Source organism: Centruroides sculpturatus, unplaced genomic scaffold (assembly GCF_000671375.1).
Source record: "Centruroides sculpturatus isolate CEXI.00-Female unplaced genomic scaffold, Cexi_2.0 scaffold840, whole genome shotgun sequence".
NCBI lineage: Eukaryota > Metazoa > Arthropoda > Arachnida > Scorpiones > Buthidae > Centruroides > Centruroides sculpturatus.
In genome coordinates, this window is record NW_019384981.1 from 352,649 (window position 1) to 371,291 (window position 18,643).

General features: G+C 33.9%; 1 long non-coding RNA gene across 2 annotated transcripts; it reads left to right on the plus strand.

The window, feature by feature from the left end:
- Positions 1-943: 943 nt before the first annotated feature.
- Positions 944-18,427, plus strand: LOC111632796. 2 transcript variants are annotated; one of them, XR_002757928.1, is made up of 5 exons: positions 944-1,038; positions 1,171-1,335; positions 3,626-3,832; positions 12,807-12,988; positions 17,955-18,427. It is a non-coding gene; the product is annotated as an uncharacterized LOC111632796 (long non-coding RNA). The 2 variants fall into 2 exon arrangements; XR_002757927.1 differs by lacking the exon at positions 17,955-18,427 and having other exon boundaries at positions 12,807-13,876.
- Positions 18,428-18,643: the final 216 nt, after the last annotated feature.

Genomic DNA, 18,643 nt, shown 5'->3' on the forward strand with positions numbered 1-18,643 from the left:
CTAATCGTATGTAGAAAAATAGTTGTGAATCAGAATTTTTTTGGGAACAAAAACTAATGCCAAAATCGAGGATTCGACTAGAGCCAAAGTTTCGGATGACGGAATTTGAATAAAATAATATAATTCTAAATCAATTTTCACTTTCGGCCTTTTAAATTATATATAGGCAGTTATCGACCAAGGATAGAGTACTCCGCAAAGCGCGCATTTCCAATTAAAAATTAGTAATAATTATCTGGTTTGGCCCGCGCATTTTTATAGCGCGCGTTATACCAGGCATCTGGCCGCCATTACCACCGCGCCGGCTATGGGTAGGGGGATGTTAGATGACGTAGACGCCATCCCGGTCCGACTCTGGTGGGGCCAAATCTATCTCGGCTCTTGCGAAAGATAGCGACACCTTACAGGGTGTCAAACTTAGTACAAAGCATTTTTGTTCTAACCGAAGAACACTCGAAGGGGAGCGGATGGACGTAATCGGAACGAGTGAGGAAAACTGCCAGGTTTCTCTTCGCCGTCTTCCGCGGGGTTGCGGTGTTTTCATTAAAAACAAATGAAATCGTGCCCCGAAGTCTGTTTCTTTTACGCCTTGGGTACGCCAAGCGATGAGGGAAAGTCTCGCACGGTTTCCGCCACTCTTTTTTTTTTTTTTTTTTAAATCTTTCCGCTCAAGGTGGGCATTTAGTTGAAGTACCACTTTTATCAAATTAGTTAGCAACATATGAATCGTGATGACCGGAGGCAACGACCACGACCAGGTGCGTGGATCACGTTAACTGCTACAATGACACACATTAACTTTACTTCTTCAATCCAAAAATGTTCCTACGGCAGCGGTTTTTGGTCTTCAGATATTTCGCCTCTTCCATTTTATTTTATTATTATTTTTTTATTTTATTTTTTAAATCTCGAGGTGCCTCTAGTGGCGATTTATAGAAGTAATCGTCATAAACAACAAACGCGTGGAGCCATATTGGAAAAGAAATATATTTTAAAACGAATCCAATCGCATCGTTAATTGTCAAGCGTAGATTTAAAGTAAGGATTGCAGTTTATACTTTTTTACAGTGTCTATAAACGAAAAGGAAGTTTATAAATAATGAATAAGATTTAAATAATGAGTAGAAGGGGTGTCTCCCGTTTTCTTAATGCTGGCGTATTTCCTTTTAGATAGATGATCATGGGGAGAAGCAAAGGCATCTATTCACTTAACAGATCTTCCACAATTAATCACCGAGTATGAAAATGTCCCAGAAGACAAATTAATTCACATTAAATTTGATTGACGGTTTACATAATGATTTGTAGGTGGCCCTCACCGTCTACATATTCTAAGTATTGTATCCTTTCATTTAAATATGAAGAATAATTTAACTTTTTAATCCCCTTCGGTTTAATTTATAAATACAACTTTGCCCTGTGCTTACATTAAGCTGGGTGAGTAATCAAACTCATTATAAATTCTGAAATTTTTCCTCTGCTGAAATGATTTATTGCAGATTAATTGCCCAGCAAAATGCATTCTCTGCCCATTTACATTTAAGATTAATAATGCAATCATAAAATCTTTACAAAAATGTATTTTTTTTAATATAGTATAGGCCTACATGTAAACAGATTAATTAATAAAGGTCCTTTATTATATCTTGTTTGAATAAATATAAATATTTAATTTATGACATAAAAGGCATTCCTCTTTTAAGATGATGTATTGAAGATTAATAGTGTTTATACAGGCATCATCAAATGGCTTATAGTTTGATGCATATCAAATATATTTAACTCTGAGGCATTTTTTGAATAAGAATTGCATTTAAATGATGTGAAGAGGAAAGAGAAAGTAATGTATTAAAAGGAAGAAAAAAAATTTTTTTTTAGACTTAAAACACTTACTGTAAAAGTAGGCCATATTGGATTAATTGATGCTCACGGCTATCCTTAAATTCTTATCCGGTCGTGAAATAAGGCCTATAAATTCTGCATCATAGCCCAGGTTCTGTAGACAAATACTATATATCTAAATACCTTAAGCCGTTTTTTTCCCCTGTGTTGTTTTTCTGTGGCCTTTTATATAAATACCTTTTTAGTAAAATGACTCAAAATTGTGAAAGTTATTTATAAATTTGAAGGTGTTTTTTTTTTTTCTTTTTAAACGAGGCGTTGCTAGAAGTTACAGTTGACACAGTTGACCTTGTAAACTCTTAACTGGACAATGTATGCCCTGAGCTACTTCATCTCAGGGCTAATGCGTCTTTAATGACAGATGGCGACTTAAAGAAATGAATCGAAATTCGTTCTAACTCTATCATCCGTTTGATTGACGTCTTTCTAAACAAGATATATTAGACCCTACCACCTATTTGCTTTGTTTCTTAATTGCTACTCTTCCTCTTCTATTGTTCTAACTTAGATCAGAAATTATCTTTGGAATTTCTTTATACCACTGTTAGGCTAAATACACTGCATATAACCTCTATTTATTGTAAATAAGAAGTATATGTCATCGTTGTTGTTAATTCCAGAAAAATAATTTCTACGAAAGAAAGAAAGGAAAAAAAATTAAATAAATAAAAGTTTATATAAGAATAGTAGTAGGCCTATTCATTATAGACATGTAAAGAGATTCTCAGTAAGAGTTTTTGATTGCAATTGGAGAAGAAATCGCTCGTATATAACTTTAATTTATGCTGTTCTAAAATAGGCTTTAGAAGAAATTCGTTTTTTTTTCCTCTTCTTTTTCTTCAGAATAAGCCTTAATTTCTTCTAACCAAGCTTAGGAGAAATTAAGGTTTATTCTGTGGGGAATCGCCATGATTACTTTCATTAGAATTAAATATTTTACATGACAATTTAATGATTAATAAATACATATAAAGAGGAAATTATAAATTGGTTGGAACATTATATAATTATTTAAATAATTAATAAGTATTTTAATATATTTAATCATTTGAATAACAAAAATCTGGGGGCAAAGAAGATAAAACGCAATAAAATAGTATATAGATTTTATTGAATATAAATCAATAACAGAGTAAAATGTAAAATTTTATAGTCTTGTGTATTAGCTAATGGACAAATCTCTTTTATAGAAAACATACAATAAAGTCTTTTGTGTTCAATTCATAATGCACATAAATAGATGAATCATTGTATATATAAAGCTTATTTAAAATTAATAATTTAAGGTCAAGTATGTCATTATAAAAACCGATAGGTCCTTTAAAAAGGATATGCTTCTATAGTATTAAATTTGTTCCAGGAGAACGAAGCTTTGTATATGATTTGCCAATCTTCATGTTTTATTTATAAAAAGGGGGAATTTCTCTTAATATGAGGTCTAACAATTGACAAAAAAGGCGGATTTGACATGTGACAAGATGACATTGTTTGATGACAAGGACATAATTTTACTTGAGTGAACATGAATAAGGAAAAGGATTCGAATCTAAGAAAGTCACGCCTATTCTCTTCTCTTATCTTCGTCAAGTTGAACAGGAGCTATGATTATAACATTATCACATTAACATTTAAATATTTTCGAAAATGTTTTTTTTCTTTTTTAGCGCGGCGACTTTCGAAATAATCCAAAGATTTATTTAGGCCTCTTTCTATATCGTTACAGGCTATAGAATAAAGAATAGGTTGGGATTAATTTTGATGCCGAGAGGGTCTTATATCATGAAACGACGGGGAACACGTCATCTGGTGTGTGGATGGCCCGGAAGTGCATCATATATGACACACCTGAGGACATCAGACATCTGACCTGCACGAGAGGTCCATTATCAGCTGGTAGAGGGTCTTTCACACGACAGAGGGATCCTTTCTGGTAAGCATCTTTTATTTTTTGCTCTCTTCTATTTGAATTAAGCGATTTATTCATAAACTGTTAGTATATTTAACACAAAAACAGAGAGATTCTATTAAGAGATCAATCAATAGAAACTAAAGATTCATATTAAAGCTTAAATTCACCATTATGTTTACTATTCTATACAGTTACTAGGAAAAGCACTTTATTGGTTAAAATAATAGTTAATGTAATTATTAACCAATCAGCGTAAACATTTCGAATTTTTTTCGAAAATTAAAAAAAAATAATTGACAAATAGCAAACGATATTTTCAAAATTTCAAAAATATTCCGTCCAATCAGGTTAACGATACGAATTCAATAACGCCATTTATAGAATTAAAGGCAATTAAAGAACGGTTGCAAAAGCCCTAACATCTGTTTCCCCCGTATTTTTTCCTTCCATTATTATTATTTTAAAAGCAACAATTCCGTCGGAATCCAAAACCCGGAATTGCGAGTATCGATTCGATAATCAAGTACAAATGTAAGTGTGTGGCATATGATTGGCTATAGTGAAGGCTCCTCCCACCAAGCCGGAGGCGGTGCTACGTCACCATCTGGCACAATCGCAGGCGAGATGGAAATTCCGAGAGATTGTCCCTTTATGAAGAAGCTCTGTGACTGATGACTCACTTAGTAAATGTCATTATCTAAAGCAAAACTTTACTCTGTCCCTCGATAATGAAACCCACGTCTCTCTATTTTTCTCCCTTCTAAATTGTCTTATGCTAATGAAGGACTGTTTCTTTAAACTTTACTATTTAAGAGTCTCGCACGCTAGTAACTAAATAGCAAGTTTACTACTATAGTAGCATTTAAGTTAATAATAGTGCCCGTTGAGATTCTTTTTTTTTTCCATCCTCCCTCTCCCCCTCCTCCTCCTCTTCTCTTGATCTTCTTTTTAACTTGGAGTTAATCTTTTGTGTGGTGAGATTCTTAAAGAAGTTCTACCTTTTAATGTTTTTTTTTAGAACTGTAATTAGTCTGTAACCTCTCATTTAGCATTTTTATACAGATTTTCGGATATTTCTTAATCTATTCAGTAACATCTTTCGCATTCTAATATATTCTACGCTACAGAAATAATGATTTTGATGAATGGTCACTACATTTAAGCTTATGTTTAAAAGCTTTAACCATTTATAATCAATCATTTTATTTTACTTTTTTGGTTTTTAGATATTAAATCTGAATCCGATTGAAATTGTAATTTTAATTTTAATTTATTGTAGTAATTAATCGGTTCAGCGTCTAATTTTTATAGCTTAAACTCTTGTGTAGGCATTTAACTGTAGCTTTATTGTTAGCTTGATAAGGAATTTATAGCCAAGATGTTCAGTTTTGCTTTGATTAGTTTCCTTTACATCAATTTAAATTGTCTCTAGAATTTAAATTGCATTTATTAACTTTAAGAATTCAGTAGAGTTGAAGAAATTAGTGAGACTTATTTGAATTTTCTCAGCATTTAAATTGAACACAGGCGACCATTCAGTAGTTTCCATTCCATTCCATGTGAATTTAACCATTTCAAATTCACAGATGACCTTTCAGTTGACCATTAATTGATGAATAAATATGTAGTGTGTTAATTAAACTAAAGATATATAATCTATGTTTCGAATTTAATATATATTTATTCTTTTTAAGTAGGTCTAAACTAAAAATAATCTAAGTTAAGATGTAGGCTACATTAAATCGTATGAGTTAAATTTATTCATGACGAAAAAATAGGTCTCTATCTAAAGTTGATTGTATTATAGTAGATATATATTTTAGAGACTTCTTAATGAATTACTTAATACTTTTTTATAGTACAGTACATTAAAAGAATTTAGGCTATATTAAATCTATTTATATTGTCAAAAGTTAACTTGTCAATTAGTATATTTCAACTTCGAAAAATGACTATCATACGCCTATATTTCATTGAAAATTTTAAAGCAAAGCCTTCAGATAATTCAGTAGAATCTTTCTGTAGTCAAATTAAATAGTTTAATATGTCAAATAATAAAAAAAATAACATTTAGAAGTGCGACATAAAAAAAATAAGGGGGGAGAATCATTTCATGCGGCAATGAAAGTTTAATTTTACATGGAGAATATTTACAACTGTGACCCAATCCAGAATTTAGCTTGAGGCCATAATAACCAAAAACCATTAAAACACAGAAGCGCCCTTTATTCTGCAAAAAAAGGAGAAGAAAGATAGGTTAGAAAAAAAACAAAGCAAATCTGACAAAAGACAATTTAATCTATTTAACATGAGGTCTGGATACTTGAGGGCATATTTAAGGGCAAGCAATTTGGAAGAGTCCCTTATACATCTATTGTTCTGTACTTCCCGGAAAATTCACACGGCCATTATTTCTTCCCCTTATTCGGTATTTATTTATTTATTTATTTTTATTTTTACTTTTCTTTCTTTGCTTGTAACTTCAAAGAATTCGCTTGATGCTAAGCTGGGCAACACTTGGTGTCTGATGAATCGGTAAAGGTCGACTTAACAACGACAGTCGTGTAATTAATATGGATTTGTTACGCTCTTTAGCTCGGGCCTACCCATCTTGACCTTGTCTGAGGTTCTGATGATTTTCTTCTCTTAAGTCTTTTTGGACGGGGTCAAAGGTCGAGTTTAGATGTCACGTTTTTTTTTTCTTACCGGATTATAGATGGCTATGGTCTTGAATGTTTAATTAAATTGTGACTTTTATGTTCTGCGTGGTTGGAGGTGAACGATTTCTCTATGTACGAATGGTTTTTTTTTATTGATTAAATTTCGGTATGTCGTACAGAGACCGTTATTTAATGGCGATAAGATTTTCTGACGGCCATTTCTATGAACCTGTTCGAGTTCTAACGTTAATAAATAACGTAGAATAAATTTAAAATGATTTTTAATTAATTTAACTACGGGATCCGAATCTTTGCTTTTGTGTATCGTTTCTGCTTGTAATTTAATCCTAAATTGGGTAAATTGGTTTCAGATCTGTATCCCCGCTAAGCATTGATGCGATGAGGGAAACACTCCCAAAACGACACTTCGATAAAACACATTTTACTTAAGTTAAATCTATAATATAGTTAGGCCCTTTACATCAAGATAAACTATTCCGTTATGTCTTTCTAACAAGACGAATCTAATTGAAGTTAGGCCTTCTGTAGTTAAACTAACTTCAAAGTCTCTGTGACTTAGGCCTCTGTATTCAGTTAGAAGCAAATGCAACTAAATTAGGCCTCTGCACAAAGAATTGTATTTCTTTTATGCTAAATTTTCTTCACTATAAAAACAGATTTACATTGAGGCCCTCGGCGAGAATGAAGACATCAAGGGCCTTTTTAGTAGTTAGTTTGACAGCGGTACAGGGCTAAACATCTCGATCGCGGTCGTGAAAAGGATGTTTGACTAAAAGAAGACAAAATGATGTGTCCCTCGCGTGTTTCCAACCATTTTCTTTCTGGGTGTGTCAATTTTGATTTTCATTACTCATGCAAATAACCAATGGAGTTTTCTACTTATTTGGATGCATTAATGGGATCAAATAAAATTGTTTCAACTAAAGCTCCTCAAATGTTTGCTTAATTTAAAGAGCTCTCTTTCTAATACGTCACACCATCTTTTATTTAAAAAGGAGACAGTATTGCACCTGGATAGATCGCGAATGAAGTTCGAGGGTGGTGTGCGCGGCGGAAAGACACAATGCTCTCGAATCTAAAACAATGTACTGTACAAGGTAGTAATAAGTTAAAAGGGGCTTATCTTCCCACGTTCGTGGCTAATTCCAATTTGGATTTTTTGTCAGTAGGTGACTAATAAATAGTGCAGCTTTTATTTACAACACATCTGTTCCCATGTGTGTTGGATAGACAAAAGACAAACATCAGACATAAATATTATTTCCTCTGTCCCATTTTATGGTCTTTAGAGAGAGTGTGTATTTTTTACTCCTACAGCTGTGTTTAGTGTTTGCGTGTTGTCGCAGAGAAAGGAAGCTTCTTATTATTGTGTCAGGGCATGCAATGTTTCCACACATCACAGCACAGTATTATGTTGCTTGCTCTGGAGACAGGATGTTGTAAAGGTGGGGATCGACACCGACAAGTTGCTCTGGCCACTCCAAAAAGGACCCGGACTGGACTTTCAGTTTGTTGACATTACAAGTGAAAATCCAGACAGGTCCTTTTTAATGACAAGTCTCTACGTACGTGGCTTGACGTTAAGAGGGGGGGAAAAGGAGACGGAAACGAGAATTACTCTGGATTTGTTTACTTCTGAATCACTCAGGCTATTAGAAAGGATTATATTGTTTAATGTAAACCGGTCTAGACAAATAATCGATTGCCGTAAAGGTTAAAAGTTACATTAAAGAATTCAAATTATTTTAATTTGAAGAACAGCAGCTGGAGTTTTAAACAGTTATTTAAAATAGCCTAAATTTTTAAATAAACTTTAAACATGTCGCCTATAGTTAAGCTAGATTTAGTCCATAAAAAAATTTAATATTTCTCTCTCTACAAACCAATTGCATAGATTATCTTCGCTAGAGTAAATCAAATATTTGCAAATCGTATTAAAAAATAAATAAATAAATAAAATAAAATATTAAAGCGAATATAAGATAAAGAAAATCTCCCACTTTCTACATCATTTTGTTGTTCACCTTTTTTTTTAAAAGTAAAACAGTTTTGCAAGATAACAAAAGACAAAGATTTTTAGTCGTCGCTACACATCCCATAATGGCAGACCACACAATGCTATCTTATCCCATTATTGTTTCTACAATTGTAAATCGACCGAGGTGAAAGCTCGCTAGTTTCCAGCTTACAAATCTAACTGAGGGGATGCTAAATTATAGGGTACCGCCAGCTAGTCTAGCCCTAGGCAATGAAGGCCTTATGCATTGCTCAAACCCAGGGACGTATTGTCATTGTTGCTATAATAGCATTGTTTCGATCGGTACGGTGTAATTGCTTAAAAAATAACGCATTTCTAACGTTAAATGAGATATACGTCGCTCGAACGATGTTTTTTTTTATATGTTTAAAATTAGTTTTGAATTTTTTAAAAATGTTTGAATTTTATATATATAAATTTGTAGATTACAGTTAATAAAGCGCGTACTATTCTGTTATGTTTAGGTCTTTAACATTCCTTTATTTATCTATAAATGCATCGATTTTTATGAAAATCCACTACTATATTTATGACGGATAGACACACTGACTGTCACACTAACGGAAATCAATAAAGGAACGATATCCGTATCCTTATTGTAAATTGCAAGTAGGCTAGAGTGAAAAAATCCGATTATTTTGTTTTTTTTTTCCATACGGAGAACATCAATAATAGAATTAGTATATTCCAAATGACCCTAAATCTATTCATCTCTATAAATTTATGATCAATTTAACCCCTCTTATAAGAGAGGTCGCCTGATACACACGATTAATTCTCTCTTAGCGAACTTCGGTTTGACTTCCTAAACGTAGTCACGTAAGGGATAGTTTATTGTTGTCGTTTTTTTTTAACCAATCGAATTTTAGTAAATTGAAACTAGATGGGTGAATAGATAAGGTTGATGCCACTCTATATCTATACTCTTGTCTAGGTCAGTGGGTGACATATAACCCGCTCTTTTATATCGCTTCCTACTTCCAACTGGAAGTGAATTTTCTTTCTTTTTTTTTTTTATCATCAATATTGTTTAATTTTTGTATGCCTCCATTATAATCTGCCACAATGTGTGGCCTTCCTGCCAAAAAATAATGTTGAAAAGTTTTTTTTTGTTTAGTTTTTAAAATGGATTCGAATTTAGCCCTTGCATTAGGACATTTAATTCATTTTTTTTTTAAGTTTTATAGGGTGCTAGGTATGAAAACTAGACGGGAGAATTGCATATTTTTTTGAAGATTGTAAGCACCGGAATCGAAATTAGAGATCTCTCTCATTCTTTGTGAGTATATAAAACAGTAGACTTATCATTATTAACTGGCGACAAGTTTTGGAACGAGATTTTAATGACAACCATGACTTCTGCCTGCAGTTCTACTACGAAAGATAATATCTAGATGTCTTGTCAGCAGCTTTGTCACATCTGTCATTGTCACCGGTGCGACATCCCGTCACAGTCTTTCGAAAATTGCACTTCATCTCCATCAATCTTATATTACCCTAAACTTTTATTCTGCTTTTAGGAACGTACCTGTACGTACGTTCACATGGTTTGCTGTTTTACGGATCGAAAGGAATTTTGGGCCTCTTACAATAGTGTTGTGTGATGAATATTTAAAAGATGAAATCAGTCATAAAATTGCGAATATCTTAATCTAGTTTTAACATTGTGGGTTATTTTTTTTTATGACGTGAGAGGTGGTTCGTCTACCACAAATTTATAATTTTATATGCTGTGTAGGCCTGTACAGTACATTTATATATATATATATTACACCTTGAATATTTTGGATTTAATTGAAAGAATAAGAATAAAACATTTATTTAGATGTATCCTTGAAAATAATTATACAGAAACTAAATTACGCGAATGTTTTTCGTTTCAAAATGCTTTTATTTTGGAAAAATATATAACTTGAAGGGGGAAATGAAATTTTAAAGCGAGAACCGCTGTTTTCTTCTATATACTGGGTTTTATATATCTCAAGGATATTACTCTTAATTCATCTAATAGGATTAAGGTAGAAATCCGCATTAGGATTCAAGGATATAAGTGATTATGGACAGCGAGTATTCGATTTTGTTTAACGTTACAGAAAAGAAAAATTATTGAAATGGAAAGTAAATTCTCCTGTCCAGACTCTTGCCTGAAGAGTTTCTAAGACATTGTGGAGAATGCCGGAAGATCTGAAACGTCCGAGTAGAAAGATCTTTTCTCATAATGGAACCCCGCCATCCTTTTAAAGCATCTAATCTTAACTAAGAAAATAGAACCCGCCTCCGACACGATTCTCGATTTAAGGGAGGTCTATCCAAGGGTGGACCCGAGACGTTCCAGCATGCTTTCACTTCATTAGACCAACAGCATAATGACAGAGTAGGATCCATGTCTTTTCGTGTACTATCGCCACCCGCACACCCCTACTTTAACTCCTAACTGTATGTCATGGGGTTTAATCTTACTTAATAACCCTAGCTACAGAACAATAAATCAAAAGGCATCGCATCTACAGTTTCGAACTAGTTCTTCCCCATCATTACCTTGTATCCATTTATATCTCTGTATTCACCTCCAATGACACACACACAGACAAGATTTATGATTAGTAATTGAAGTAATCTCTTGTGTCATTGCATAAGAGCACGCGGGGTGCGGACAACCCAGGTTCAGAGATCAACCATAGCTCTAGCACCTTAAATCCGGGAAGAGTAACAATTAAAAGTTTCAAAAGTCGGGGCTGAGAAGGGCGGATTGTTAAAATAAACACAGAAGATTCGTATTTTTTGAACCCGCACCCCCTTATCGCCCGGGAGTATATAATCTTTTTTTTTTTATCTGTTTGCATTGCTATTTTCTACAATGGTTTTTCTTAATAAAAGGTTTCAGTCCCAGGCCTTAATAGTAGAAAACCGTACCGATCCGCATACGGTTACCATAGCCATTCTTATGTTTGCCACCCGATTTACACCCACTATAATCAGTTATATCGCAAGAATTCGCTTATTTCAATGCCGATTTTAAATGTGGTTCTAGCAAAGTGTTAAAAGATAACACGAATAGATTTCTTTGTCTATATTACGAAGCTGAGATACTAACACGAGAAATCGGCATTACATTGAGCTACATTTATGTTCTTGTCTCAAAATAAACCTCTAACATGGAAGAGCATACAGGCTCTTTAAAATAGGCTCCTGTATTGTTTTAAAATATAAAGGTAGAATTACGCTTTTACACAACAAAAGCCTAACTCTAATACGCAAAATTGTATATATTTTAAACACACGAAATTATCTATATAACACACAACACAGGCCTATCTTATATATATATATATATATATATACACAAAGTACTGTACAATATGTATAACACATAGGCTTATATATAGCCTATATAAACACAGTACAAACACACAAGTTCATTGTTAGACAACACTTCTGTTAATAATCTCGAGATTCACATCATTATATGAAATAACGCTTGCGGAAAAAAGACAGACAAACAGACGCTTTAGGTGAATTTCTTCTCCTTAATAACACGAGACACAAAAGTATAATTTGTATTCTCGCGAAATTTTTGTCTGGAGATAAAAGGCCGGCTTAGGTATGACGTGATGTCTGGATAAATGCCGCGCCGCTATTGGCTAGCAGTTTACATCGGGTACCACCCACACTTTAATCTGTTAGTCATTATGGCGATATGATTGTAGGCGGGACTTAAATCGCCATCTTAAAAGCTTATTTCTTTTTTTTAAAATAATAAAAAAAAAGATTAAAATAATTATTTTCGAATAAAAATCTTATAAGGAAATTTTAATTTTAAAAGACAATCTTGCTCCCGATCTCTCTCTCTCTCTCGACTTTTGATTTATCGTATTAAATTTTAATGTTTGTTGTGTAGTATGGGCGTTTTTACGACGCAGTAAACATTGCTGAAAGCGTTTCGACGTAATTTTTGAATATTTTATAACGGTTATTTAATTTTCTCATTCGTTTTTTCGAAATTTGAAACCGCCAATTAGCGACGCTCATTTAAAAATTCAAAAAAGTAACAGTGACATCTTACGGCTGGTAAGAAAATTATTTTTTTTTAAATTTTGTGCCATTTTATTTAATTTATCGTTAGACCTTTATATTAAAATGTATATAGCCTAAATTATATAATCGGCGACATCGTCTCAGTTAGGGCCTTATTTATTAAGTAATTAGTTGACTATATGAATTCCCACTAGAAACATTTTTAAAAGAGTGAATTAATATAAATTTATTCCTTTTATAGCTCCCTTTAAGAACAATTTGGACAATGGTCGTTTGTTAAAATGTTATTAAGGACCAGATACATTAATGACGCAGGCAGCAGCCGAAGCGGAGAGAGCCAACATCTGGTATGAAATGACGTTTAGCAAAGTTAGTGGAAAAATGGGCAAAGATCACGTTATCCGATCACGTGACCGTTCTCAGGTACTTTTCTAAGTTTCACAAAGCCAGTAGATTACTTTTTTTTTATCTTCTTCTTCTCTAAAACTCTCGATACACAATACACTCGATCAATGTCCGAAATTCTTTAAAATATACACAGTTTTTTCCTCATCCGATCCCGGATTAATGGAGAGAGATGCCTCGATGTTCTCGGGTTTTCTGCCCACAAAACACAATTTTGGTGGTGCCCGATTGGGTTTTTTTTTTCTCCTCCCTCCCCATTCACGTCAGACGTTGCAGAGGTAGGAAAATCTGGCTCTAGTCGACTGAGTCACGGTCTTAAATGATTCATAAGGCTGTAGAATGGTTACGATTGCTTTCTTTCGCGATTAGCATACTTCACGGCATCCGATTAGATATGAATTTACACCTCCACGCTAGATAAAACTGCAATTAAACTAAATTCGCGAGTAGTAATTAGTTATGCGCGTGTCCGACTTAAAAAAATGCGCTTCGTCTTTTTTTTTTTTTGTTTTTTTAACCTTTATACAATTATTTCGCCCGGGGAGACGGTTAATGAAGTGCAGAGTATTTCTCCTTTTTTGCTTAGTTTATTGCCAGGTTATCCGGGCTTGTTTATGAGTTGACGCAACTCAACATCATCAATGCAAACGGGAGATGTGCAACAATAAACTTTGTCCTTATCTCGGTAAGTATCGGACACCTGCTAGCATGGGCACGTCAACACACCTTGGTGGAGAGAACATCTTCATTTTAAAGAGAAACCAAGGCCGACCCTAGACTCCGCGATTACAATCGTGATGGATAAATCATAGTGGGCCTTAAGTCCGATTTAATCCTCCGAATTTCTTTTTTTTTTTTTTTTTTTCCTTTTCCTAACCGCGTCAGAAATTCTTACAATTTAATTTAAGGCTTTTCTCTGTTGTAGAGAAGGTTCTGTTTAAAATAGGAGGAGTTTTAAGTGGGTCGTAAACTTTCTTTTACGTAAATTGGTGCTTTTTTTTCCTGTTTTTATCCACGCAAACATGGAAAAAAGTATATATATATAGATNTATATATATATATATAATTTTTAATTGTTTGTAAGTGTAAGTCATACAAATTATTGTATTTAAATTAGTATTTTCTTTTTTTTTTTCTTTCTTTTTTTGATGGTGAGAGAGCAAAAACATCTGGACACCATTCTTTTCAGTACAAATAAGTTAAAAAATAAGAATTTTATTATTATTTTTTTATATTAATGATTCAACTTTAAATAAAAATGGTTTTGGAATATGTTCATCCACCGCCTCACATCATCTATATCTTAAAAAATGTGTACAATACATAGAAAGTATTTTTTTTTATATTAAACATGGTTGGAGAGTTTCAAGTTAATTTGTTTTTATAATTTATTGAAGACAATAAATTTATTTTAGGAATTTTTTTTTCTCCTCTCCTTACAAGAGAATTCACGACAGATAAAGCTAATTAACTGGAAACTTGCTGTAATGTCTCCTACGCAGTTGTATTTTTCGGGCGAGTTGTATAAAGGCCCGATGTTAGGAAGGATAACACACAGTTACATCACTGGACACGTTAGCATTAACATAATTTAAGCGAGCAGACGCGCTCTTTATCGATTGGAAGATGGAAAGAAGATGCGGGTTATGGACCCGGTGCGTTAGGTGCCAACGTTCCACCACACCCATTCTGACTGATTGCCCCCCGAGAGATCATCAATGCAGCTTGATTAGAGCTATTTGCTGTAGAATTTGCATGAATCATTGTAGTGTAGAATGACACAAAACGATCAAAGTTTCATGAAGCGACCGGCACGAAATCAGATCCTTACCTTCCTCCCCTTTTGCTCAAATGTAATTAGAAATTGCTGTCCAGCCCGAATATCCATTCGTCCTTTTTTTTTTAGGGGGTAATTCTTTTAGAAGAGAGTATGTATCTTTTCTTCCTCCTTCGCCATCGCTAAATATTGATGAAGAGGAGTTCCTCCCTTTGTCTGATTATTGAATAAAATCGTTAGAATTACTTCAGTCTCGCGTTTAAAAAATTTTTTAAATCTTGATGAAATTTTTTTTACTATTCGAAGGGTTTTAAGCTTGGGTAAAATTCTGTCGCAAGTTTATTCATTGAATTTTTTTTTTGTATTTAAAAAATGATAATCGATGGAGTGACTCATATAAATTTCGCTGAGTTTCTCTGCATTTTTGTATTGTTCGTTAGATAAGATTTCCAGTTGAATATTTAATTCTGACAACAGATCTTTATTACATGGTTTTTGTTTATGGTCGTATGATACAGAAGATTAAAAAAATTCACAAAACTTACGAACTATAAAGCGGAAAATTCGGAGAAAAAACAAGTTTCTTACTCGGAACTGCATTAAATTTTCAACTATTCTTCGCTCCTGGAAAACTTTAAGAAGACATTCGAATTGAAACAGTACATTTGATTTAAATATAACTAAATGTTGAATCACGCACATACACAAACGCACAGTAATTTTTTTTTTTTCCTCCTCTGCCAGAGTAAAGTTTGTTGGTGCATCCATCAAACCAACAGACTTGGTCCAAACTTGTTGTCTACTTACCAGAGAATCACGCACTTCTTGTGCTGTTAAGTGAATAACGTTTACAATCACACGGGTGTCCGAAGCTTGTCTCTCTACACGTTACATCACGTGCTTCGCTTCTACTCCAGCTCCTCCTCTTCCAATTCTATCAGGAGAACCTTCGGTTAATCACAAAAATCCATCTAGAAGACTTTTAATATTCTGTTAGAATGCTGCGTGGGGGTATCGGGTAGCGCAACTTCGTCTACTTACTGGGAAGAATGGGAGAAAATGCATTCAATCAAGGACGGTTCAATGAAGCAGACAGATAAGAGTTTGTACGCGATGTGACAAGATGGCGAGAAACGTCACATTTGGTTTTTTTTTCTGCTCAGCCAGTCGCTATCTGTCAAGATAGACATCAAATGCCAATTTTGCATTCATCGTGAAGGATAGCGGGTTACTAATTGGAAAAGAGCATGGTCGAGGAACAGATTAAAACCCTAGAAGAATCGTCACGATTCAGTTTTCTGAAGCGGAACCTACCGTGCAGTCTTTCGGTATAGCTATACGAGTATAAACATACATTTTATATAAATATAGTGACGTTTTAGCGACCCGACAAAGCGGGGAGTTAAATCTAGAGTAGCCTCAAGTTACTGTTTTTCCGTTCCGGAGAGTTCGTCGGAGCTTGTCTAATTTACTAGAATTAGTTCGAGTAAGTAAATAGCCACGTGGCTTATGTGGAACACCGGTAAAAGGTCGTCACCCCTGTTAAAGAGAGAGCACTTTTATACAGAAAATTCAGGTAGATACGCAAGTACAGTACTATAGTTTCCCCGATATAGGAGCACTGTTGCAGCGGGTGCAATGTCTGAAGCGAAAGAAAGGGCTCCACCAATCAATAGCTCATGTAGCTGGTAATGTCAGCCCGGTACCTCCCCATGCCAGCACGAAACCCGACCATTAGCACAGCAGAGTCAAAAGACTCCATCATACTTTGCCACATCCCATATTATAAGTAGAATACCGCCGCTACTTGTTAGAGTTTTACCAAGAGGGACCTTGAAATCCACAATCTAATCACTCGCCTAAGTAATTAGGTACTGTACGAGGAGAAGACACCGCTTCGAAGCTACCAATTCTGGAGGAGTCCTCCAGAGATCTGTCAAGCTCTGAGTGACCCTTGTTGCAAGGCCTTCAGAGCAAGTGTTATCAGCTTTCGAGTAGAAGATCCAGATACATAGAATGTAAGAGAATGGAGAACACGTATTTACACATTTATCGCACGAAAGGCTGTTAAAGTTGATTGAACGTGACCGGAATCAGAATCAAGCACCTTTATTCCGAACAGCTGCCCATTTTCCCAACTGTAGTTGTTTAATATCCGGAATAAACGTTTTATCGAACGATTAAACGTCGAGATGTAGCAATTTTACATGATGAAAATCCCCCTTTTTTTATAGCCTCCGACGCGTATTATCGGGTTGCAGGAAAAAAAACGCGGAGAATGACGTAACGGCATCGCTAATTTTCGTAAAGAGAATCGCTTTCGGAAAAATATTCTCGGAAGAAACTTTTAAGGCCATTCGGAGCGCGCGACACGGTTCGTGCCCATTTCTGTATTGCCATCTACCGGATGGAAATGATTCTAAAATAATTTTTTTTACTACCGCCATCTAGTGTTTATAAATTAAATGATTATATTCGAAATTTTAATACAATAAAGTGATAATGACCGGGTTTTAAAACATTTAAACGTATTAAAATTAATCTAAAATTTTCTTAAATCTATAATGGTAGTTTATTTTACCCTCCAAAAAAAAATTAATTAATTAATAATAAATCATATCATATCAATCACAAGTCTATTCTAAAAATTTTTATTATGATTTTTAATCAATATTCAACTGGTTATACATTTAACTTCACAGAAAACTTTTTAAAAAATCTTATATTTTGTTTTTAATTGTTTGCACATAACTTCCATCTTTTTATATGTTACCATCAACAAATTCTATAACTTGTATTTTACTTGTTACAATTAAAATGCACACCTGAGGAACCTGATAAATCCTAAACAGATATTGGAATAGCTTGGCCATAAATGAAGAAAAGTCTGGAAAAAAATTAAATCATAATTTAAAGTTCTCTCTACAAATGTTCCAATTCAAGCACCTTAAAATTGAACTTTGTATATTTAATTTAAATTCAAGAGATGATTACTATTTTCTGTATAGTAAATTGTAGTGCCAAAATAAGAGACTGGGGATTTAATCCTCAAACTTTTGTATAATGTTTACACAAATGTCCAGAAGTTCAATGAAATGAGAGGTGATTATGATTACTTCCAGTATATTTCATGTTTAGTTGGCCTGTGAATTATTATTATTATATATATATTTATTTATTTATTTGTTTTGTTTTAATGGTGGATAGACTGGATAGCATTTAGCAGGATGAATACGTTCAATAAAAAGGACTATCGCACCTGAAATGGAAGCTTTTGATCGATGCATCCTTCTAGTACTAATGTATTGTTGCAAGACCTGGAACTTAACAAAGAAAATCAAAGAGAAGCTAGAATCAACAGTCCTACGTGGAGCAAATCATCCTTGGAACAACATTGAAAGACCGAAATACAAACCAACGGATAAGAATAAAAACCCACTAATTGACATTATCACTTATATCCAAAAAAGAAAACTGAACTTGGGCTAAACATAATATAAGAGATGGTGATAGCAGATAGTCATGCACGGTCATGGAATGGAGATTTATGGATGGTAGCTATGGAAGAGAATGCCCAGAAGGAAATGGAGAGATAAAATTGTATCTACTGCCAGAAAGAGTGGATGCAAATGGCAAAATATAGAAGTGATTGGAAACTTTTGGGTGAAGACTTTTGTCCTCAAGGACTGAACACAGTTGTAAAAGAAAAAAAAAATTTGTTTTAAATATATACACAGTTTGTCTTATAAAGTGCAAAATCTAACATACTTGTGCATTCATCAGGATACATCAGCAGTGTTCATATTACACACACCATCATCATCATCAAAGATACTGTTTTGGCTACCTTTTTTTGAGTCACCCTGTATTTGCTATCATTTGTCAATTAAATATTT